The 15582-nt window shown below is 44.0% G+C and overlaps 1 protein-coding gene across 13 annotated transcripts in view; it reads right to left on the reverse strand.

The window, feature by feature from the left end:
• Nucleotides 1-15582, reverse strand: part of LOC120402303 (muscular LMNA interacting protein) — a 160362-nt gene that overhangs the window by 135077 nt on the left and 9703 nt on the right. The window lies entirely within an intron of this gene.

The following is a 15582-nucleotide window of genomic DNA, read 5'->3' on the forward strand; positions in this document are numbered from 1 at the left end:
CTTCTGAAAACAGAATGTAATTCCCAACTACCAAGCAGGCAGCAGATAGCTCCCTTGGCCACATAACAGAAAAGTTTAGGAAAAAGAGTTGAAAAAGTGATTGCATAATCTCAAAAGTACAGCTCTTCGCTGCACAATTTTTTCCTCTCTTTGCTGTCAGGTTGGTATTTAGTTGTGCTCGACATCCTGAATACCCAAAACATTTTAGCATAAGTGACCATTCCGTGGCCTAGGCCTTGCAAAGGGATGAGCTAGTTTACTTCAGTGGGACAACAATATGGGTGGGAGGGACTGCACAAATGGACCCCTTTGCAGGATTGACACACTGATGACTAAATTGCCTCTGAAGAAGGAAATTATTACATGGTGTAACCCTTCTGCCAGATGTTGTCAGCAGTAAAAAACTGGGTTCAATTATTCAGGTGTTCCTTCTACAAACTTAAACAGCAGCTCAAGTCCCCACCCAGAAACCTGGGAAAAATAAACCCTCCCCTGGAAACCTTGATAGGTTACACTTCTCCTGCTCAAGTACTGAGTCTGTTGTACAGAAAAAAAAAATTTGGAGTGAGAGGAAGGGGCCCAGAATAAACTTGAGAAAAATCAGTAATAATTAATCAGCAATGTCTGTATATAGCTATTAAGTGAGGCTCCTCTCACTCCCAGGGTGCCTCCGCAATAGCTTTAAACTCAGTCCTCCATAATGGTTATAAGCAACCAACAAAGCCATGTGTTCCTGCAGTAGCTACTTCCTTCCTCCCCTGCCTGTCATGCAACCACACTCACGGTTTATTGTCCAGGGCTGGAAATTCCAGAGTTTGGACACGACCAGCTCCAGCTCCTCAGGGAAGTGCTGCCTAGTCTGCTCTGGTGCTCTACCAAATATCCCAGCTGTAATGATAACGGCTTTTATTGATTTCTGGGAAGAGGGGCACTACATGAAGTCCCCTCTTTAACTATGTCCAGACTGCAGTACCCAACCATGCCAGACTGTGCTTTCGGGTAGAGTCACCCTCACCCCAGGCATATTTGGTGCAGTTCTCTTGTACTTTGATTTTCCAACCGGGATCGTAATGTTTTATTATGCCCAAGCTTAAAATTGAACTGAATTTTTACCGAAATGCCCAAAACTGTCACATAACTGAAATGCAAATGAGGACTGGCCCATTCAGTCATTTCCCCTTGCTCACCAACAGATGGCATCAGTGAGCTCTTTCCCTTGGAACATCTCTTTGCATGCAGTTGTGATGCAGCTCTGGGCTGTTTTTCTCCCTGTTCACCAACAAGTGCCAAAAACAAGCTCCCTACTCTCTAGGACTTCAGACCACAGGGCTTACCTCTGCAAACTGCAGTATATATACCCCTACATTATTCTTCTTCTCGGCCATTGTATCCCTTATCATGCTAATGAGGAATAGAAATAGGATCTTGTGCATTTGTCAGATATACCAGTACATGTGATACAGCCCTTTCAGTCTTTTTGTGTCTTGGTAAGGGCTGTAGGACCATGACTCTTTGATCATACCTGCTGTTTGAAGTCTGCATGCTTAACTGCTCTCCATTAGCAAGGGAATGGAGCTGAGCTTACTATATAAGTCATTTGCCTGGTGAACTCATGCGGCAAACTGGAAGTTTTGGACAGCATGTGAGACGCTCTCCTCCTAGGTTCAGTGATACCCTCAATAGTGTGATAGCCAGCGGTAGATCAGTGGTTGTGACCTACAACAAACATGCCATGTTTTCTTTCCTGCCTGAAGCTAGGAGAGACTTCCTGTGTCTAAAGTGTAAGCTGGTGGCTGAGCTGAAGGAAAAGGTTCTAAATTGGAAGGACAAGTACAGACTCTACAGCATTGCATAGAAGCTGAGGAATTCTTAGACAACTAGATTTAAGAAGCACTACTACACCAGATTCCAGAGAGAAAGGTACTGGCCTTGAAGGAATCAGAGGAAATCAGAAAGGAGGTTTGGCAATTCCTAGCCACCAGAGGCAAGAAGATGAGTAGAGGCGGCTCCAGGCACCAGTGCTCCAAGTGCGTGCCTGGGGCGGCAAGCCATGGGGGGCGCTCTGCCGGTCGCCGCTAGGGCAGCAGGCAGGGTACCTTCGGCGGCGTGCCTGCAGAGGGTCCGCTGGTCCCACGGCTTCAGTGGACCTCCCGTCGGCACGCCTGCAAGAGGTCCGCCGAAGCCGCAGGACCAGCCGACCCTCCGTGCTTGGGGCGGCAAAATGTCTAGAGCCACCCCTGAAGATGAGGCTGCATTCTGCACAGCTGGAGACAGATGATAATGGACAGGCTGTGACTACCAGACAGAAAGATGAATTTCTCACCAGGATGAATCTCCAATCCTTACCAGGTCTTCACAATGGAATATGAGGAAGACACCTGAAGATCTAGCTGGCCAAATTAAATGGAGAAGTGTGTGGGACACACCTGTGGATGACTGTTTGGCCCAACCTGCAAGAAAATCAAGTGTGTCCATAAAGATCTACAATTCTCCAAGGAACACAATCCTTGCTGGGGATTCACTGCTGAGAAGAATTTAAAAAAAAAACTTCTGCAAGGGACAGGCAGACAACAGGACGATGTGCTGTCTTCCTGGAGCCAAGGCATGAGACATCAGTCTAAAACTGGACAAGCTTCTGAAGTCAGTGGGCAAAGATCCGCTGGCAGTGGTGCATATCGGCACTGATGAAATTGTCATGGGATACATCTTGGCACGTCAGTGCCACGGGATACTCACATATAACAGATTACATCAGGGAACTCAGAAGTGTTCTGAAGAAGAAAAATGTCCAGATGATCTTCTCAGAGATCCTACTTGTCGCATGAGCAAAGGAAAAGGGGCAGAAGATTCTGGAAGTGAGCCACTGGCTAAGTAAGTGGTGCAGGGTTTTGGTTTTGTGAAACACTGGTCCACCTTCTATAGTTTGGGTGGCCTTCACCTCAGCAAAAGAGAAGCCAGGGGACAGGCTGGGTAGAGAGCATTAAAACTAATAATAAAAGGGGAGGGTGAAATGAACGTTCATTTAGCAAAAAAACAAAAAGTTAACTAACTTTATTGCAACACTAAAGGACGTGAAGAGAAGAAATTCTTCAGTTGCATGTGCACCAATGCTAGGAGCCTGGGTAATAAGAGGATCTGTAATTGATCAGTTATGAGCACAAATTTGATCCAGTTGGTATTACTGAAACTTGGTGGGAAGATTTATGTGATAGGAACGTAAAAACAACAGTTATAACCTATTTAGAAAAAATCAAGAGGACAAAAGGAGATGGGGAGTGGCACTCCATTTCCTAAATGACATTTGTCAGCAACTCTGAAACTGGTAATCTGACGAAAATTATCTTTAACTCTTATGGATCAATGTCCACCCCAGTTTGGGAAACACTGCTCTAGACCATTAAATAGCACAAATTGAAAAGTACTTTGGAATCCTTGGAGAGGAAAGGCACTATGTATATTTAAGATATTATCTTCTCATTAGTGGTATAATTGAGACAACAAGCACAGAACACTTGTATCATGATGATTTATTAAAAGTTAGATAAGGCCTCGAAACCAGAACAGTAGATCTAAATTATCTTCAACTTGTGATCTAGATCTGGACTTCATGGTACAGACCCATCTCTATATGATGGAGCCAAACAGGAACTCTGGTAGTTTGGATACAGTTTTAGATCTGAACTTCATAACTCAGACCCTACTTTACTGTGGCAGTGAATGCTCTGACACATTCATTGTATAGAAATGAGTATGAATAAATAATTTCTCTCTCCTCTTTTTGGAGGAGGGACATCCTTGGGACACCAGAATATTCTACCAGAAGTAAAACTGACGTCCTCATTAGCTGCTCAAGAGGCTGCCAACACCCTAGTATAGAAGTGGGCAAACTACTGCCCGTGAGACCCTCCTGCCTGGCCCCTGAGCTCCTGGCCCAGGGGGCTAGCCCACAACCCTTCCCCGCAGCCTCAGCTCATCACGCCACCGGCACAATGCTCTGGGTGGTGGGGCTGTGAGGTCCTGGGGCAGCCCAGCTTCAGAGCCTGGCCTGACTCAGTGCTCCGTGCTGCATGGTGGCGTGGCTGGCTCCAGCCGGGCAGTGCGGCGGTAGCGCCACCAACCACCGGTGCTCCAGGCAGCACGGTAAGGGGCTAGGGGAGTTTGGGTTGGTGGTCAGGAGGCGGGGGTGTGGATAGGGGTCAGGGCAGTCAGAGTGTGGGGAACAGGGGTTGAATGGGGGCAGGGGTCCCAGGGGGGCATTCAGGAAGAAGAGGTTAGATGTGGGGCAGAGGGCAGTCAGGGTCAGGGGTTCTGGGGGAATGTCAGGGGACAGGAAGTGGGGGGGTCGGATGGGGGGAGGCTCGGCCACACCTGGCTGTTTGGGGAGGCACAGTCTCCACTACCCAGCCCTCCATACAATTTCCGAAACCTGATGTGGCCCTCAGGCCAAAAAGTTTTCCCACCCCTGCCCTAATAGCTGCACAAAATGACACTCCGCAAAACAGGAATGCTTCTAATGCTGGAGATTCTTGGATGCTTTTGCTGACTGACTCTGCTGAACATGGGATGACTTGTTATGTACTTAAATCATTTTTTTCCTCTACCGATTCTGCACTTTGAACTAATTAAAGTGAAAATATCATTCCTAATAACTTAGAATAAATCAAATAGCTCAGGCTCGGTAAAGACTTGACATCAAAGTGTAAATTCATTTGCAAAGCAGTAAGTAGCACTTTCTGCCAACCCATCGCTGCAGCAATTAATTCCTCTGCCATTAGAGAGAGAAGTTTTGGAATGGATTTGCGTTGTCAAGCTCAGAGCCAACAGCATGCCACTATGGGTTTTACAAGCTAATGTTCACACTCTCAGAGGCAGAGACTGGCCTTATTTTTATTCTCACAGTAACCGTTCCTCACTGATCCATCAGCAGCATCTGCCTCTGTGGATAATGTTCACCTGCCATCTCACTGAAGAATAAGGGGCAGAATAGCTGCCAACAATAGGGACAAAAATAGAAAAATTAAAAGGAAGGAGGGAGAACACACACAAAGGAGGAAGCATTAATCAAAAAAGTTCTGTGTGATCTTTAAAGCAGCTGTACTTAGAACCTTCTTTAAATTCCTAATTAAACATTTAAATCTTTCCAAAAATGGGCTGTCTGTGATTAGTGGAAAAAACTTACAGTCATTTGAAAAGTATTGTTATGAGTTGGGTGAAACCTTCTTATGGGTTGAGTTGAAAACTTTGTTGAGATGGATGTTAACCCTTCACTCAAGGTAGTTGAAAGGAACATTTACGGAGCCACACCTAAAACCAGGCCTAATAACATCTGCCCATAAACTAGCACCATGCGGGCCAAGGGTTTGTCTTTGTCTACTCTAGCACTTTTGTCGGTAAGGGGTGTGAAAAAAACCACTAAATTTCCAACATAAATTTCACCAACACAAGTGCTGCTGTGGACAGCACACACCAGCAGGAGAGATCTCTCCCGCTGGCAAAGAGCAGCTACATGGGAGACCTTATAGGTATAGCAGTAGAGCTGTGCTGCTGTAAGGTCCGTAGTGTAGGCATAGCCTTTGACTGGGTATTGTGACCAGGTAGGGGATGGGGGAGAAGTTGCTTGTGTGTGCATGTTCATTCAGCTGGGTATTGTGAGCAGGCTGGGGGTGGGGGGAAGAGGGGTGAGAAAGACAAGCTGGAAACTAGGGGCGTCTAAGAAGCAGGAAGACAGCCACGCACTGTATACACCATCTGACCCTGGAAAAAGCTAGAGCATGTGCTTTTGGGTCTGTTAGCAAAAAAGACTTGGGACTATAAGCTAAGAAACTGCTCCTTTTGTTCTTGGTGTCACAATTCAGGGCAACTGCACCTATATTCCCCCTTTATGGTCCAACAGGGACACCAGCTTTTATGATTCTGGCTCCTCATATGTCCACCCTCTTGGGTGGAAACCTGCATGTCTCTTCCTCCTGGCCATGATATTTCCCGACTTCACAGTTCCCTGCCTGCACTGTGAATTCTCCTATCAGTAAGGCCAACCAAAAGGCCAAACTCTGCTTTGCTTTCTCTTCAAAAGTTATGAACAGTTGTAATTGCCCATGGTTTTAAGTTACCACGCCACTCTTTCTAAGCAAGCACATTTATTCTCAAGTGAAAGCATTACAGAGAAAACATATTAAAAACAAAAAAATCTATACGCACACTTACCGAAGATCACACTCTCCCGTCCCTAACAAGGGATCTGGTCAGTATCAGTCCTTCCAACCCTTCCCTAAAGATTGAGGTCTTCCTCTGGGACAGAAGGTCCTGTCCGTTGCTCAGGTCAAAAAGTGCAACAATATTTTTAAGCAGGGAGTAAAACCCATCTAGTTCCATATGCATTGTTTTAAGATGGATGAGTTTTCACTGTGAGTTCTCTCTCTCTGCTGCATGGGAGGACTAAGCCTTTGAGAGAATATATAGCACCAGTTCCACACGCTCAAGAAACCTGCAAATGAGACCAACAAGGAAGAACAGGCCACACCAAAGCTTTTTTTCATAAAATGGGCTTCTCCTCATGTGGGCTGCACCATCTGCTCTCTAGGCTGCCTGGTGAGGGGGTGACTTCCTGAGGCATAATTGCTTCCTGGAGCAATGCAGTTCCCAAAGAGGGCCAGTGGTTACACGCCACAACTTGGACCATAGTGTGTAAGATTCCACAGTGGTCTGAGTCAAAACTCCCCAAAACAGGGCTATACCTGCTGCAACACTCATGCAAAACACAGCGGCATTAAAGAGACTGGGCTCAACACTCAGATCTGTCCAAAACAGGCTTGGTGTAGGACCCAGGGAGAACAAAGATGGCTGTCCCACAGGAGCCCCACAACATGGTTACATGGGATTAGTCCAGGATGGAGCAGCATAAAGCCTGCTATGTCTGCCCTAGTCCACCCAGGGATTCCCCTATTCTGAGTTAATCCTCAGGTAATCAATTAAACCAGGGGAGCCCAACCTGGAGACCACAAGAGCATTTCATAAGGCCCGAGACCTGCTTCAACACAATATACTAATGGCCGATTCATTAGCATTTTGTCATCATGTTTACATCATTTTAGTTTACACAAATGTGTAAATAAACAGTACTGTACATAGAAACAACCTATCTAAATACAACCAAAACAAGCTGAACCTAAAATATAGATCAATACAGGTAACTTTAAATCTTAGTAAAATATGTAGAATGTGTTTGACCCACAAAAGGTTGTGCTTAGGTTTATGTGGCCCTCCTGTGTAATAAGGTTGGGCATCACTGGATTAAACTAAGCCAGTTTTGCAGTCTGATGGAATGACACAAAAGTAGTCACAGAAAGAGCCATGATCTGGCTTAGTGTTCCCTTACACTGGTCTGGTTCTCTGCTCCCTGTACGTTATTTCAGTCGAGCTGTTTACTCATAAGGGTAGTTGGTGTAGAAGCCAAACATCTACTTGATACTATCCAGTCTGTTTGTCATCAACAGGCTCATCTTTCCTCTTTTTGGGCACAGGGCGTGGAACTGCTAAGAATAGCGGCAGAACTTGACTATTTTGCTGGGGTGTATTAAAATCTTGTGTGACTCACTCTGGTGACTGAATTGCTGCAGCCCTACTATTAAGAAAAGAGGGGGACAGTAAGGGAAGAAGTGCTCTTTAAAGTGTTTTAATATGTGCTAGAAACCTGCCCTATCACCTCCATTTCAAAGCAGTGATGTCAGTTAGCCATGCAGCTTCCATCAGAATTAATTGCTTTCATGCACTAAAACATAGGTATAAGCATCTTTTTTCTAAACCGAAGCTCAGAGATCAGCTTTAAGCACAACCAAAGCAGCACTCGAGCTTGGAAGGACATCTCAGAGCCGTTTGTGTCAAAAAGTATTTCATGTCTTGCTCAGCCTCCTTATTTACAATGTCAGCCATAAGTTGAACCATTGTATTACAACATCTGTTACATGAGATGTATAATAAGAGTGAATTCTTATGACAGACTGAAAATGGACCCTTTTGCTCACTCTCCACCTTACCAAGCCTTACAGAGGCTCTATTAATGACTGAAAAACAAAAGCAGCAGGGAAAACTAGGGGTGGGATTCAGTGATGGCACTTTAGGTTTTTAAGTTCAACATTTAGGAGTCACTGGCATTCACAAACCCTCTTCTTAGCTGGTGCCTAAGTATGCACCTTTAAAGTCCCCAAGGCATCTAATGCCGTACTTTGGCCCCAACTTACGCCTAAGCCCCAGTGGGATTCACAAAGCTAGACATTCCCCATCTATCTTGCTTTTGGAGTCTGATCCAGTAGACGTGCTCTGAGCACATCTTAACCAACACAAAATGGCAAGAGGAGGAAGAAAAGGTGGTGCCACCCCCCTTACAACCTTTAGCCCAGTGGTTACCAGCACTCACACAGGACATGAAAGACCATGGTCCAATTACACCATCTGCTTGAGGGGAAACAGGAGTTTGAACTTTGGTATTCTACCTCCTAGCTCACTGCTCTAACCACTAGGTTAAAGAGGCATTCTACAACAGTCTCTCTGACCCAGAGAACATTTAATTACACTGATCTACAATTTTGGAGAAGTCGTCTGCTTCAGAGATAAAATGTGCTATTTATTATGTATTTTGATGTGCTGAATTCAAATATGACAATTAAAACAACTGATTGGCTACTGTTTCTAAGTTATTTAAGTTTTTACATTTTATGTCTATGTATATTGTGTAGATAGTAGAGTTTTAATCATAAATTGTAAACCTAGGTCTTTTCATGTGTTTATGGTTGCTTTACATGATAATATTTCACCTGTCCTGTTTATGTAACACTTTAAAAATCAGCAAAAGGGTTATATAACTAAAATTTATTATGAAACAAAAGACAAAAAACTATTATGTACATAGTTTAGTCCTATTCAGTGTCTACTCGGCGCTTCTTGGCTTGTCTCTTGTATTCATTAAATGGAGCATCTCTTGTCACTGTCCAGCAATAGTCTGCAAGCCTTGATAGGCTCCATTTGCCCTGATAGCGTTTCTCCATTGTTGCAATGTACTAGTGAAATCACTCGCCGCTCACTGCTCCACAGTTCGGTGGGAAAAAATCTAGATGAGAGTGCAAAAAATGTATCCTTAGTGACATGTTGCAACCAAGGCTTTTGTATGCCTTGAGGAGGTTTTCCACCAACAACCTGTAGTTGTCTGCCTTGTTGTTTCCGAGAAAATGTATTGCCACTAACTGGAAGGCTTTCCATGCCGTCTTTTCCTTGCCCCGCAGTGCATGGTCAAATGCATCATCTCGAAGAAGTTCACGAATCTGAGGACCAACAAAGACACCTTCCCAGGGCTGGCTCCAGACCCCAGCGTGCCAAGCGCGCGCGTGGGGCAGCATTTTCCCTGGAGGGCGGCAGGCGGGTCCGGTGGGCCTTCCGCAGTCATGCCTGCGGGAGGTCCACCGGAGCCGCGGGACAGCGGACCTCCTGCAGGCATGGCTGTGGAGGGTGTGCTGGTCCTGCGGCTCGGGTGGACCTCCCGCAGACATGCCTGCGGATACTCCACCGGAGCCGCCGGACCAGCGAACCCTCCGCAGCTGCGGGAGGTCCACTGGAGCCGCGGGACCAGCGGATCCTCTGCAGTCATGCCTGCGGGAGGTCCGCTGGTCCCCCGGCTCCGGTGCACCTCCCACACGCATGACTGCTAGAGCCGTCCCTGCACCTTCCTTTATCTTAGCTTCACTTAACCTTGGAAATTTTCCACGGAGGTACTTGAAAGCTGTTTGTGTTTTGTCAATGGCCTTGACAAAGTTCTTCATCAGACCCAGCTTGATGTGTAAGGGTGGTAACAAAATCTTCCTTGATTCAACAAGTGGTGGATGCCGAACACTTTTCCTCCCAGGCTCCAAAGACTGTCAGAGTGGCCAATCTTTCTTGATGTAGTGGGAATCTCTTGCACGACTATCCCATTCGCAGAGAAAACAGCAGTACTTTGTGTATCCAGTCTGCAGACCAAGCAAGAGAGCAACAACCTTCAAATCGCCACAAAGCTGCCACTGATGTTGGTCATAGTTTATGCACCTCAAAAGTTGTTTCATGTTGTCATAGGTTTCCTTCATATGGACTGCATGACCAACTGGAATTGATGGCAAAACATTGCCATTATGCAGTAAAACAGCTTTAAGACTCGTCTTCGATGAATCAATGAACAGTCTCCACTCATCTGGATCGTGAACGATGTTGAGGGCTGCCATCACACCATCGATGTTGTTGCAGGCTACAAGATCACCTTCCATGAAGAAGAATGGGACAAGATCCTTTTGACGGTCACAGAACATGGAAACCCTAACATCACCTGCCAGGAGATTCCACTGCTGTAGTCTGGAGCCCAACAACTCTGCCTTACTCTTGGGTAGTTCCAAATCCCTGACAAGGTCATTCAGTTCACCTTGTGTTATGAGGTGGTTCAGAGGAGGAGGATGGGAGAAAATGTGGGTCCTGTGACATTGATGGTTCAGGACAAGAAGTTTCATCCTCTTCCTCGTCTGACTCAAATGAGAATGATTCTGGTGCATCAGGAACCGGCAGTCCTTCTCCGTGGGGTACTGGGCGTATTGCTGATGGAATGTTTGGATAATGCACAGTCCACTTTTTCTTCTTTGACACACCTTTCCCAACTGGAGGCACCATGCAGAAGTAACAATTGCTGGTATGATCTGTTGGCTCTCTCCAAATCATTGGCGCTGCAAAAGGCATAGATTTCCTTTTCCTGTTCAGCCACTGGCGAAGATTTGTTGCACAAGTGTTGCAGCATATGTGTGGGGCCCACCTCTTATCCTGAGCTCCAATTTTGCAGCCAAAATAAAGGTGATAGGCTTTCTTAACCATAGTGGTTATACTGTGCTTTTGTGATGCAAAAGTCACTTCACCACAAACATAGCAGAAGTTATCTGCACTGTTCACACAAGTACGAGGCATCTCTGCTCACTTTGGCTAAACAGAAATGTGTCCCTTTGCAAAATCAAACACTGACAAATAAGAGAGCACGACACTGTATGATTTCTAGAGCTGATATAGGGCAATTTGTTCAGCAGAGTGATGTAAGCTTCGTTATGATTGCATCATCCATGACTTCTAGGAATAACATGATGCAATTCATATCATGTATGACGCAATACCAGCTTCAGATTGCATCATTCATTGTTTTGCCTAAAAAGCAAGTACTGTCCAAACCCAGTCATAGATTTATTCATAGATCCAGTCAAAGATGTATTTTAGTCATTTCTGGTTTAAATTGAGATCCCTTCCTTTTATAACTCACTTATCCTCCGCTATTCCCAAGTCAAGGGCCGTATATACTGACCCAATAGCATAACTTGAAAACTAGAGCCAATCAACAATTTTAAGCATCATTTTCGTTCTCAGTGACCCAGAATTAGTAAAATTAGACTACATTTATTTCAGAAGCATTTTGGCTGTAGAGCAGTGTTATTTATACACAGTGGAACAGCTTCAACAAGAGAGGCTGAGAAAGCCCTCCCCCACAATGCCCCATAGTCCAATGGTTAGGACACTCTCATAAGAGGTGAGAGACCCAAATTTGTGTCCCTGCTCCTCATCAGGCAGAGGGGGAAATTAACTTGGCTTAGTTGCCTAGCTCCTGGAGAACCAATCGAACATTTATCAGAATGAGTATGGAAATAAACTGGCAATGATGTAATTCAACGTGTTGCAAACAAAGACAACCCCACCATTATATTTAGATCATCCAGTATTTCTCCATGGTCATTTATGCTGAAATGACCGGTTACTAGTATAGAACATACCCCTGAATCAGCATGCTGCAAAAGGCAATCTCATTCCTATGCCCAAGACTAAAGTCAGGCTGGAATGTATCGGTTGTCTCACATCTCTGGAGGTGTGCGGTGAACCATGGTGCTACAAACTTCTATAAACACTTCAGAAGAAACGGAAGGTTGAGAGATCACACGAAAATGTGATGTATTGTTTTGGGACAATGTGCTGATGTGTAAGAAGGCTACTTCAACACTGAAGTAACAGTAGCCTAGGATGGACATAACCTGAAATTAAAGAGAAACTAACCATGGAAATAATAATAGTAAAGTAAATCGAGCAAAGTGCCTTTCTGGAATGGATTCTTTACTGCAGCACATCTCTTGCTCCTTTCTTATGCTGACATTTTTCCTTCACACAGAGCAAGGTTGTACTCAGACAGTTATTCGAGGGCATGAGGGACAGTTTTATTGCTAGATACATAGCTACCCTTAGAATCTCTGCAAACAGAGGTGCCATTTTTGAAAAATATATATTAATACCTGAAGAGAGTCTGAAAGACGAGTAAATAATGCAGCCAAGTTCCATGTTTGGTATGCCAGAGAGGTAAGTCCTGTGTAAAACTCAGTTTGGAGCAGAGTGGTGATGTGGGAACTCAAGAGCAAGCTTGTTAATGGTAAGTAAAGAGTAACTCTCCAGAATCACTCCCAATGATGAGGCAACTCCTGGCCCTAAGGAAGTCAATGACAAAACTTCCATTGACTCCAATAAGGCCAGGATTTCACTCCATATATCTAAACATCCTACCCATGCAATATAGGACACAATGCGGGAGGTCGCATTTTACAATAAGGATTTGTGATTGGTTTATAAATAGTTAATGATTAATAGATGTTAATGCATGTTACTGACATGATCTGTGTGTGTCAGATACATCAGTAAATGTAAACACATCAGTAAAAGGTGCTATAGATGGGTATACGCCACATTTATAAGCAATCTATTGGTCTAATTGATTTCCCATTTTTAAAAAAAATCTAGTAATTATTTATTAACTCTATGTAAACTATTTATAAATGGAATAAAGTGTGACTGTACTAGATCAATCAAAAAACCTTACTAAGCACTTTGCACAGATATAAATGGCTACACAAGGTGCAAGATGGAAAGTCCAACCCATCGTGTCCCTTCCTTTTTGTTCTTTCTTTTCCCTCCCTGTTCTTCAATATCTTTCTGAAATCTCCGGCTTATTGAAGGATTGCATTTATAGTTTTCAGTATTGCCAAGCTTTTCATCTCTTTCCTAATAGATTCAGAGATTCCCAGGCCAGAAGGGACCACTATAATCATAGTCTCACATGCCTATAGGTGATAGAACTTCCCCAAAATAATTCTGAGTTGGTTTTCTCTAGGTTGTTTTTAGATCCCTGTATCTCTCTCCCACTCTTTTCCCCTTCCAATGTTTTTACATTAGCATGTGTTTTTTTTAATTGTGGGGGTGTGTATCTCCATTCTGTATCCATTGCTTCACCTATGCTCTCATTAGAAGACTAAACAACCCCTGGCTGCTGACATGTTGTGTGCAGCCCACTAATCTATTAATATTCATTGCATGTAACTGCTTCATAGGACTATTTGCTTTGATCACTTCAAAAAGATTTGATCCACTTCAGAAGAAGATAGAATCATAGAACTGGAAGGTACCTCAAGAGCACACCAACAGGAACAGGCCTCACAGCCAAGATAGTATTCCCTCACCTACTTTGAGGATCCTGCTTTAAGGCCTCCGGCAGAGGCATCATTTGCTATGGGACAGAGGGCAGTTGCCCCCACTGACTTTTCTTAGGTCTATATGCTTCATTATGTCTTCCACTTTTTGCCTCCTCTTCCCCCAGACTCTGCAGGATATAATATAATCATACAGAATGTTCTATGTGTCCATCCCCCCCCCCCACCTACCCATAGAATTTTTCTGAAATGATGCCCCTGGCCTCTGGGCTTTGGTTTGAGCTAGTGCTCTGAGCCGCTTGTTAGCTGTGGGGTGGCATCAGAGCTTAGGTGGCTTTGCAAATGCCGACCAGCAGAAACTTAGTCACCATAGAGACTTAGGCACCATCGGGGGTTAGGCAGCAGCTGAGCAGAGGCTTTGAGAATGACAGTGGTGCCTAAATGGTAGGCTAAGGCACAAGAGGCAGAGAGGCTTCTAAGCATCTTTTGATTCCAGGCTCTAAAGACTCATTTTTCAGAGTATTTTGGATTTTATAGCATGTCCAAAACAATGTATTTTCCCCTAAACTTTATTCTCTGAAATGGCTTAATTATTTTGGCTGAAACTTTAAAAAAAAAAACAAAAAAAACCTGAGGCAGACAATCAGCATGCAACATTTTAGTCCAAACAGTTAAAGTTTGGCAAAGTTATAAGCAACTGAAAACTGGATCTTATCATAGAAAGTCTTCGGCATCCTTAGAGTTGACACAACCAGCTGTGTTTATAATAAATCCAATACTTCAGTGCTTGTTATCAGACAACAAGCATGTCAGTTTGAGTTGTACCACGATAAAGCACAATAAAAAATTCAGTTTGGACAAATGCTTCTGGTGGAAATTCATTCTGATCCAAACAAACCCTGCTTGAGTCTGATGAACAAACACAGGGTCATCAGATTTGTTTGGGTGCCGTTGTGTTACAGTGTGATGATGTTTGCAAAGATGGATTAAGGCAATCTGAGACCCTGATTACACCAAGCCATGGGGACCCTTGTTGGCTCCATGCCCATCATGCTACTCCTAATTTTGTCCTGCTCCCCACTTGGATTGGTGGTACGGGGGCCCCCAGAGAGACAAGAGTGGCAGCAGGGTACTTACCTCAGCAGTCAGTGCTATACTTTCTAATCCAGAGAGGATAAAGAAAGTTACCGATGTGGAGGAGGGAAAAATTGATCTTGACAAAAATAAAAATAAAAATGCCTTCATTTCTGTCCATCTCTGTCCTATCTTTCTGAGTCAGTTTCAATCCATTTCTAGGGAGGAAGTTTGGGAGCACTGCTATCTAAATATTACCTTGGGACAAACATCAAGAGACAGGCAGTGAAATGTGAAAAATAGCTATACAGTTCTGTAAAGTTTCTAAAGTAGTTTAGAACCTTTAAAGCTAGTTGTTTAAAACCTTTAAAACTAACTTTATCCTAAATACCAGTCTATTTAAAACCTCTCCCAGTGGGGATAATATTGGCAAAATGACTCGATATTTAGGTATCTGACAATTGCTGCAAAGAGAATATGGAAAATATTTTTACCACATGTACTGTATGTAATAAATGTTATGGTGAAAGCACAGTACTCTGACAGTTCCCATTGCATCTTCCATTCTCATTAATCATCTCTCTTCTGTCATTTACTATCATAAGGGCTATTTCCAAAAGTTCATTTCAGCAACATGTATCACTGACAGACTTGCAGCAACTGCCGCTGTAACGTAGATTGCTTTTAAAATCAGTTTATGCAGGAGCTATACTGAGGGGTTGTCTTTATGACAGGTGCAGTTTTATTAGCTATGGCTAAAGAGGGCTTGGGAACAGAAGAAGGTAATTAACCACTGGAACAACTTACTAAGCGTCATGGTAGATACTTCAACACTGGCCATTTTAAAAATCAAGACTGGATGTTTTTCTAAAAGATCTGCCGGGGAATTATTTTGGGGAAGTTCTAAGGCCTGTGCTATACAGAAGGCCAGGCTAGATGTTCACAGCAGTCTCTTCCAGCCTGGGAATCTATTAATCTATGAAAACTACCATTTAAA

The sequence above is a fragment of the Mauremys reevesii genome, linkage group 3 (genome assembly GCF_016161935.1).
Source record: "Mauremys reevesii isolate NIE-2019 linkage group 3, ASM1616193v1, whole genome shotgun sequence".
NCBI lineage: Eukaryota > Metazoa > Chordata > Testudines > Geoemydidae > Mauremys > Mauremys reevesii.